The sequence below is a fragment of the Varanus komodoensis genome, unplaced genomic scaffold, assembly GCF_004798865.1.
Source record: "Varanus komodoensis strain SLA01 unplaced genomic scaffold, ASM479886v1 scaffold67, whole genome shotgun sequence".
Taxonomy (NCBI): Eukaryota; Metazoa; Chordata; class Lepidosauria; order Squamata; family Varanidae; genus Varanus; species Varanus komodoensis.
The window spans coordinates 2,443,806-2,453,409 of NW_025336308.1; positions in this window are offsets into that span (position 1 = coordinate 2,443,806).

Sequence of the window (9,604 nt, forward strand, 5' to 3'; positions counted from 1 at the left end):
GCTTGGAAACCTGCCTAAGTGGCACGGCTGGAAATCGAATCAGCCTTCACCAAGTGGGCGCCCTCCAGATGTGTAGAACTGCACCTCCCAGCAGCCGCAGCCAGGCATGATGGGCTTAGTAGCCCCGCGTGTCTGGAGGCATAGCGACAGAAAAGGGTGCAAACTGAATTCCATCTGGAAGTGAGATAAGGGGCCGTTGCACAAGCAGTTCTTTCCGCAAGCACCCGCAGGGCCCGTCTTTGCTCCGAGCGGAGCACTGCCGATTTTGGCCGAGTGAGAAATGCGACCAGATTCTATGAGGGTTGCGATTTCTATGTGGGAAGCGGCTTGTGACCCACGTCTTCCTTCCCATGGGCCTAGCAAAGGGGGAGAGGGGAGAAGAGGGTCACTCTGCCTGCGGATACCCCGTTGATCGCAGGGGTTGGGGTCGGGTTCAAGGGGGCCCATGGCTCAGCCTGGCCTTTCCTGCAACCCAACTCTCTCTCATCGGGTCTCCATCCAGCTTTGAACAAAAGAACCCTGCGTTTACAATTGCATCGTTTTCAACCCCCTTTAAAGATGCTGCAGTCATGTTTCAGAGGACATGATAGAGAAGGAGCATGTGCTTGAGTCTTTGCTTTGTCCTGGGCATGGGGTGGGAGGGGGAAGAGGGGGAAAGGCAGCTGCTTGGTCAAGGAAACAGAATTGGGTTCTCCCAGGAGCAGCTGTCAAAAATAACCAGGCCTGCGGAAATCGGGCCAGCGGACAAAGAAACCGGAACCCTAAGTTCCTTCTCCTGCCTGCGAGAGAGCAGGGCCTTTGTCTGGCATGACCTCACCAGGATTCCTCCCTGCTCAGCCTCCCATTGGCCAGCGTGTGGCTCCCCCTCTCGCCCATTGGCTGCCACAGGCTCGGCTCCATGACTGCCAGCTGCTGCGTGGCTGCCTCAGTCCTTCCCTGGCCTCGATGGGATGCCAGTCGGGCTCAGCCTTTCCCAGCGAGGGATGCGGCATGCGAGGAGCAGTGAACCAAGGCAGCCCAGGAGATCTGGGCGGAATCACAAGAAGAGCACTAGATCTTTCCTGATATTTAACTGGAGCCATTCTGCCCTCTTTTGTGGGCACAATAAGCTCCCGAGGTGTTTGAGCAAGATTAATAGTGAGTCAACCCCAGCTCCCGGGCTTACGATCTAAGAGACATGACACAAAAGGAGAACGGATTGTGGGGAGGGGGCAGAAAAGCAAAACACAGAAGCTCTTTTGCCGAGGATGTTCGTCCATCGTTTTCGATGAGGACCTTGACATCTAACGGGTTGTGAGTTGCCCACGGTGTGTCCGCAGGTGGCTGATAAGGCCAATACGGGCACGGAGTGTTCTGCCACGTCTGGCAGACATGTGTGGGCACCACGGTTGTGACGTTTGCAACTCTGGCTCTACGGAGTGCTCGCTTCTCGTTTTCTTTTGCTGAGTGCATGTATGTCACACTATAATGGGAAAACCCGCCCTTGGCACTCCATGCATCCCTTGAGGGAGTTCTTAATTACCTGGGGTACGTACTCAACAGCACCCAGCATTGATAGATTACCTTTACACATCGCTTTCCTGCCAAGCAATCAGGGAAACGTCTGGCTTAAATAATGGCTTTGGATCTGAAAGACCTGACAGAAGAGGAAATTGGGCTGGGGAGCGGAAAGGAAGGTAAGGAACTGGGGCCAAGGATGAATTTGCATAACTGTTGAGAATGATCAGTAATCTGCCGGAGGATTTTCTCCCTTTTTTCCTGACCGTTCTCAATCAATCTGATCCAAGACAAATGGCTTCCTAGCAGAAATTCAGTGGTGAAAATTCTTCGGGGGGTCTGGATCTGAGAGACCTGACAAAAAAGGACATTCCTCGGGGGTTACCAGTGCTTGCCTTACTTCAGGGTGGCCAAGAAAGATGCCGAAGTGCAGACTTTAAAACTGGACACTATAAAACCATCTCTCTGGCAGCCTATTGCATCCTTGGCTTCCCACCGATCAAAGATCGGTCCAGGCCGTGGGGAAATGAAATGAAATGAATGCAGTGCATCTCAGCTGACCCCTCCCCCAGTGTGTTGTGCGTGGAATTGTTGCCCCTGGAAAATGCCCCAACGGTAGGCCAGCGGGTCCAGACCGGGCTGACGGTGGGGCCTTCCAAAATTCCTGACCCCTGCCCATGCTGGCTGGGGCCGATGAGAGCTGAAAAGCAACCGCATCTGGGGGGCACCCCATCGCTTACTCCTGCGACTGGTCTGCCTGGACTCTGATTTTTTCATAGCCCCAAATCTACTCAAGGACTTAACCCTGAAAGTCTCCATCTAGCAAGCTCGCATGCGAACCACCGTTCCATACCACTTCAGACGCCTTCACAGTATCTGGGGGGAAAACCTGCACCAAATGTGCCCACGGGCAGGCACTTCTGCACACATCAAACCCCAAAATACATCCTATCATTATCCGGTGTGCAGCTCCCTTCCCAAAATGGCGTCTGAGTCACGCCCCTCGCTGCTGGAACAAAGCTGCTGCGAACCTTGAATGAGTCACAATCCTTTTTCCTGTGCTGGATGTTAAAGAAGCAGGCCCAGAATGAGTCAGGAGGAGAAAGAACTTCGCCAGACTTTTCTGTTTGAACTGTGACACCACATGCCTGGATCCCTCCTGCAGCCTCCCACACCAGCAAGCCAAGCTCAGTCTTTCCGAATCTGGGAGGCAGAGATCCTGGCAGCTTCTCTCGAACACCGTCCTTTCTAAATGCTGCCACCGGCTGCAGTGTGGGTCCCCTTTTCCAACAGACACGCAGTTCAATCAACATCGTACACCTTATTTTTGGTAGCGGTGATGGAGAAGCCCAGGCCAAGAAGCTTCTGCCATCAGCTCCTGAGGCGACCTTCAGTCGGTCAGAAGGATCTGTCTTCTGATGATGCCATGCTTCTTGGTAACGTATTTCCTTTGGTGTTTAAAAAATCTGACAATTAGCTGGCTTGCCTTGACACAAAGGCAACAGAGAATGTACTCCGTAAATGTTGCTATTAACCATGCAAAAGCCCATGGCTCCAGTCCAGCGCCAGCTGCCCATTCATTCCGATCAGGCAGGTCAGTCCTCTCCTGGGTTCCCCCTGCAGTGGAAGGTCACTGGGTCAGGACAACAGGCAGGGCCTTCTTGGTGGTGGCCTCAGTACTCCAGAGCCCACAAAGCCCGCTGGTGGTCTTCCGCTGATTGCATATCCACACAGGCTTCCTGCTGAGCACTTAGTTACGTACCTATAACATACTGTAATTCCAAAAAGTATCCCACAGGGGCAAGACGGTTTGCAGTGGTCCAACGGGAGAATAATCGCCGTTTGCTCAGACGTCCTCCGTCCCTTTGCACCGTCGTCATATCCAGCTGGCAAAGCTGCCCTGCGGAACCCAAGCAGCCGCATGGGGGAAACCCGTTCATCCCAAGCCTCAAACCAGTCATTCATGCCCGCCAGATCACCACAGAGGCCGCCCTCGGGCGGCTGCCAGGCCCTTTTCCGATGGTCTGTGGCTAAGACCATGCATTAAGTCCATGAGTAAGGAGAGAGGCAAGAAAAAGTCCTTCGCATGAAACAACTCCGAGTCATTTGCTGCTGGCTCGGGTCTGAGCAAAGAAAAGGAGGAAATGCGCTCGGAAGGCTCCGCTGTGGAAGCCGATGAAGGAAGCAACGCTTTGCACGGTTCACCAGCAGCCCTGCTCTGCCCAGAACTTCAGCGGGATGCCGCTCCTGTGGGCACCTTCTCTAAGCTGAATATGATGCAGGAAATATATTTTGCATGCTCTTGGCCCACAAAATAAACTCACCTTTTGTTCTAGAAGCTAGTGACACCCTGCTGGATCAAAACAAGCCGTTTCTCCTGAGAAATATAATTCTGGGGGCCAACATAACCCATTCTCCGGGACAGCCAAGGATCCGGGTAGATACACATGGAATCACGGGGTGGATGGGCCTGAACAGCTGTAGTGGCATTCTGGAGCTTGAGTGAACATCGAAAGCCAGTAACATGTCCAACCAAGGGCTGTTTGCTTCCTTAAGAATAATGGGATGCAAGCACGGAGGCTGCATTCTGATACACCCTTTCTTGGGAGAACATCCAAAGCCAGTGGGGCTTGCACCGAACAGACACATCCGAGGATTAAGCGGTAACATTCACTCCTCTGGCACGCTGTCTGTCGAGAAGCCCGGCCTGTGTTTCGCCAATATGACTGATAACTATTGGCAGCCGCACAGACACAAATCCAATACAAGCAGCAAGCCAGCTCTCAGCGCTCCGTCACTGCTCTGTAGACTCCCGCGATGGCTGGCTGGCTGGCTGGCTTCAGCGCCTCCCATACAGCCGAGGACGCTTCCGGCTTGATTGCTTTTATTTCATCGTAATTAAACACGTTTAGCAAATGTATCGGCGTTTCTGGCTGACTGGCTGGCTTCCTCGCAGCTCGATGGCTTGTCAGGCGGTGGGGGCGAGAGGCGACGGAGCGGCTGGCGGCGTGGCAGCTTCTCCGTGGCATCAGCAAGCCCCCCAAACTGCACAGAGCACGCCTGCTGCACCTCGCTTCTGGGGTCCCAGTGCCAGTGCCTGCTGCCTCTTGGGGGCCATAAATAGCCTTACCCACCAAGACCCCCAAATCCATGTAAATAGGCGCACATCCTATGCTGGAAAATGCTTTGAGGGGAAGCGTAAAAACCACGGCTCGTTTGTGGGGTGGGATAACAGGGAAGCCAGGAAGACAGGCCAGGGGGGCCCCCGGTCGGGAACGGATGGGTGTGTGTACAGCACCCCCAAGTGGCAAACCCTCGAACTGCAGGCAGGGGCTTCTGGGTGAAATACCTTCTGGCGCTGGACTGACTGGTGTCTGCTCAGTCTGGCCATCGGATGGGAAGTGGTACAGGAGGCAGAGGAAACACCGCTCTGTGGTTGAGCAGCCGTGCATGCAAAATATTCTAGGTTTCACAGGCAAGGCAGAAAGGCCTCCTGCCCGAATCCCCGGGGAGCTGCTGACGACCAGTGTCAACAAAACTGGGCTAGACGGCCACTTCTTTGGTTCCAGCTGAGCATTGCCTGAGAAACAAGGCCTTCCAGGACACGGATGCCTTCCTGAATCCTTCTCAGAAAGAAGCAGCTCCTCTTAAAAGCTCTAACAACACTTATTAACAACAACACTCTCCGGAGCTACAATTGCACTTTATAGATATTGTTATTGTCAGAATCCAGGAATCTCAATTTGAGACGAGGGAATAAAACTCGTGGGAAAGACCAAGTGTCCAGACCATCTGAGGCTTTATAGTATTTCCCAGGTTCCCCGCGGGCCCATACTCAAGATAATGCATGCATTACCGGGCAGGCAGAGGGGAACTCTGCTGCAAAGCTTCAACAACACTGCAGGGTATTTTATAGGTGCACAGGTACAGGGCAATTGATGACACAATGCAGAGATTACAGTAAGATTCTGAGGTCATCACATACAGAACCGATAAATGTCAGTCAATCACACTGTAACAATGAGATTACAATATTTCTAATTGCCTGTATTGACACTTTAGTTCAGCAGCTTGAACCCATCTCCAGGTCTGCTTAAGACATGTACATTCAAGTTACTGAAACTATGCATGAACTCAAGACTCTTATCTACTCTAGTCATTCTGAATTGGCCAGGGCACGTGGAGCCTCTGGGCTATCAAAAGATACTTCCTTGTAAACTGAATTCCAACAATGACTATTTACAATGTATATTTGGGCTAAAATGGCCTGTCTACTGTAGCTTACAGCTAAAGGAGAGAGAGAGGAGTGGGGGATGAAGGCCATTTGAAACAGTGACTTAGCTTGGTTTGAGAAGTACAGGATTTGATCCCACAATGCAAAAAGCACACAGAAGTAATGCTTTTCAGACAGGATTTATCCAAATTTTCCCAACATTATCTATAGTAAATATTAACAGACAATGATCAATTTGAAAACAGAGGGATTTGAGAAAAAACATGGAGCAACCCAGAGAATGCTGGAACACAGTCATATCCTTTAAAATACAGTGAATATTTAGCAAAGGAAAACCGTGAATCAGCTCCAGAGAACTAGCAAAGTAGCTTTGGAGAGTAAATATCCTTCAGACGCTACACTGGGTGATCCGATTTCATCTGAGTAACACACACAATCTTTGTTTATTGGGAGATTTGGTTCCCCCCCACCCCTTGCTTTCCTGTTTAGGAAAATGGTACTCGGAATGGCCTTTTTAACCCAGAACCTAGCAAAAGGACCTATTCCTGCCCTCGCTGCTTCCAGTCACAACCGGTTCTTCTCTCCGTCCCAGTTCCATCTTGCAGCTCTGACCGCAGATGACACACCTACTGCTGGACTGGGGCCCCACCAGCGAAGGCCTGATAAATTCATTTCTAGCAACCCACCCAGTACTGCCCACAAATCCTGACCATATGGTTTCATGGTCATTCTTTGTGTTCTCTGACTTACAAAAAAGGTCCATTTTTGATGAGTAAACAACCTGAACAAAATCCTGCCCATCTGGACTGCTCAAATTAAATATAGTTTGGAGAGGACCAAATTCTGCCTGCTTGCCGTGCTATTCTTAAAGATGGGGTGTCAAAGAAAAAAGCAGCTACAGGCCTAAGCCATTGCTGTACATATAGCGAATATGCAGGGGTTCACACTCGTATTTTAAACGGCTGGGCTGGGCTGGGAACTCTTTTGGAGCTCAAGCACCAAACTGAATGCTGGAGAAGCTTACAGGACCCACATTCCAGTGGTGGGTGGGCCCAAAATGCAGAAAATCACCGTACCGCACTGTAGCTTCAGGCACATTTCATGCATATTTAGGCAGAAACATGAACAAGGGCTTGAGGGAAAAGACGTGGAGCCAGGGAAAGTAGCTTCTGGGCAACCCCAGAATGGCCCCATTAGATCCCCCAGGCCTGTCCCCACTCCTGAGCTGAGCATCCAGAGCTCTCTGCCTGATGCATGACCCTTTCGGTTCTCTTCCTTCCCCATTCAGATGTTTTAAATGACAGCTTTTTCCCATCCTGTTTATGAAGAAGTCGGTGTGTTTTGGGTGGTTCTTGTTCTTAAGAAGACAAAAGTGAAAGCCCACAAGGGGATCCTTCCACTTGAGCGTGGCCTCCAACCAGATACAGTCCTGGCATTGGGAAGAGTGTGAGAACTGGTGCGAAGGGGTGGGAGCTGTGGACCACAATGGAAGGCAGTGGCGTGGTTCAGACAGTGCAATAACCCACCCTCAGCACTCCATGTGGGTTGTCCGAACCTCACCAAAGCAACCAGCGGTGATGAGCCAACCATCATTCATGACCCAGCAGCAAAACGAGTTCTATCCAAAGGCTGTTCATGACTAACAAGCCAAGGCTTCTTTGCAGAACTGCATTCAGACAACACAATCACCCAGATTTCAACAACCCGAGTTTCAGCAACAACCCCCAGTCAACCCATACTCAGCCCTTTAATTTTGCGTGAACCCAGTCAGATCTGGGCGTGACATGCAGGGTTCTCCTTGCCCCCTAAGCTTAGCATGCTGCCCGTGGACGCAGCGATGGGCACGAGGCGTCTCTGAAGTCAGATCAGTGGGCATGGAACGGGGGAAAGCACAAGACCCGCTTCCACCAACTTCTTCTGGACCCTGAACGGCCTTGGCGCACACCCTGCCTCCCAGCTCTCCCCCCCTCTCCTAGTGTGTGAAAAACGCTTCCCTGCCCACGTATCTCTTTAGCTCTCTTCCCCCCTCCATGGGAATATTTATGCTCTTTCGGCAGCCCTGCTCGAGAACAAGCGCGGCTCTGTCGCTGCCGTCTCCTGGCTGGCGCTCTCTTCTATTATCAGTAAATATTTGGAAATAACCGCGATTCCTGTGGAACAGGTAACGGCTGCACGAGGCAGACCTGGCTGTGAAGAAATGCACGTTCACAGCCCTGACTCTTCTTTACAGGACACACCAAAGTTTCACTTGGATGTTTTCTCTGCCTGGAACGGCGAATCAAGATGCCCTCAGGCACGCGCTGTTCGGAATGCCGCTCTTTCCCCTACAGAATCCTACCTACAGCTGGAGAACTGCTGAGGAGAAGGCCAAGGATGGTAAGGAATGCAAGCGCTGGCTGGCAAGGACAGCTTCTCCGTGGCCTCTGCAGGCCTTCAAGCCCTGCCTAAAGTTTCCTCGGCCCTTCGGTTTGCCTACCAAACGATGCAGTGCAGCGAGATGGAAGAGGTGTACAATGTCAGCTGCCTTGAGCCCGTTGTAGGAAAAAGGCAGGATATAAATCGAAAAATAAATAAATAAATAAAAATAAATTCACGGAGCTCCCAGTGGTTATTCGAGTGCAGTTTCATTACGGATGAATTGCATTGCATTGTTTTATTTTAACAACCCCTTCTGTTTCCACACCATTGCAACATGCAGCTTGGATACTTTTGTGCAAACAGAGTCATCTGAGCCGGTAACCACGAGGGCCGTACTTTACCCACGCCAGAGGCCACAGGGGGAGACGGTCAGTGGCAAGCGAGTGTCAGGGGCCAGCAAGGCAGAAGCAAGGCAGAGTCGGGAGCAGAGGAGGGGCAGGGCCCGCCTGGGTGAGGCAGAGATGCGGGCAACCGCTGGAAGAGGCAAGAGTCGGGCAAAGGTGTGGCAGGGACAAAGGCGAGACTGGAGCCCAGAGCAGGCAAGGGTGCAGCTGGGCCCCCAGGAGGTCCCCCGGGCTTCAGGCGACAGAGATCCAGGGGCACCCCCACACCGGCCGCGTGCCACTCCCAAGGGCACCCGGATCAGCCGCCGACCCGCCCGGAGCACCATCTCGCTGCCTCGCATTAGTCGCCTTTGCTCTGCGGAGGCCCAGGTAAGGCAGCAAGGCGTGCACCGTCGCTGCCCCCCAGCGGCCGGCGTCCAGGGGCTGTGGCTAGGGGCGCCCGCGAACCGAGCAGCCCTGGCGCTAAGCCGCCTTGCAGCGACCGCCCGAGGGGAACTGGCCCGCCAAGCGCCACGCCCGGGGAGCACGGGGGTGTGCCCAGAGGTACCGCCGCACCACCGGGGAGCGCAAGACCCCTGCGCCAGGCACCCGGGCCCGGGCTTGGCGCAGCCGCCGCACTGGGCTGGGGAGGCACCCCGAAAGTGTGGGGCGCGGGCCATTCGGCCCCGACCTCGCGCGCCCGTCGGGCTCGAATGGCCGGGCGCGCACGGAGCAGCCGGGGCCGATCGCCGGGGGGGGGGAGCGGGGGGCCACGCCCCCGGCCACGCCCCCGCCCGGCGAAGGCTGTCACCGGCTCCTGACACGGCGGGCGCGCCGCGCTCGCGAGCACGTGACCGGCCGCGCCGGGAGGGCGGGGCCTGCGCCGGCCCCTGTTCCCGCGAGACGTGGGCGCGCAGCTCTCGCGAGACTCCGGCGCTGCGGTAGAAGGTGCGCTCCGCCCGCTCCGCTCCACTCGCTCCCGGGCTGCCGAGCGACGAGCGCCGAGCGCCGAGCGCAGGCGGAGCTGCCCGTCCTCCCCCCGCCCGCCCGCCCGCCCGCCCCGGCGCCCCGGCCCGCCGCCCGGGATGCTGCCCGCGGCGCTCGCGCTGCTGCTGGCCGCGGCGGGGAGCCG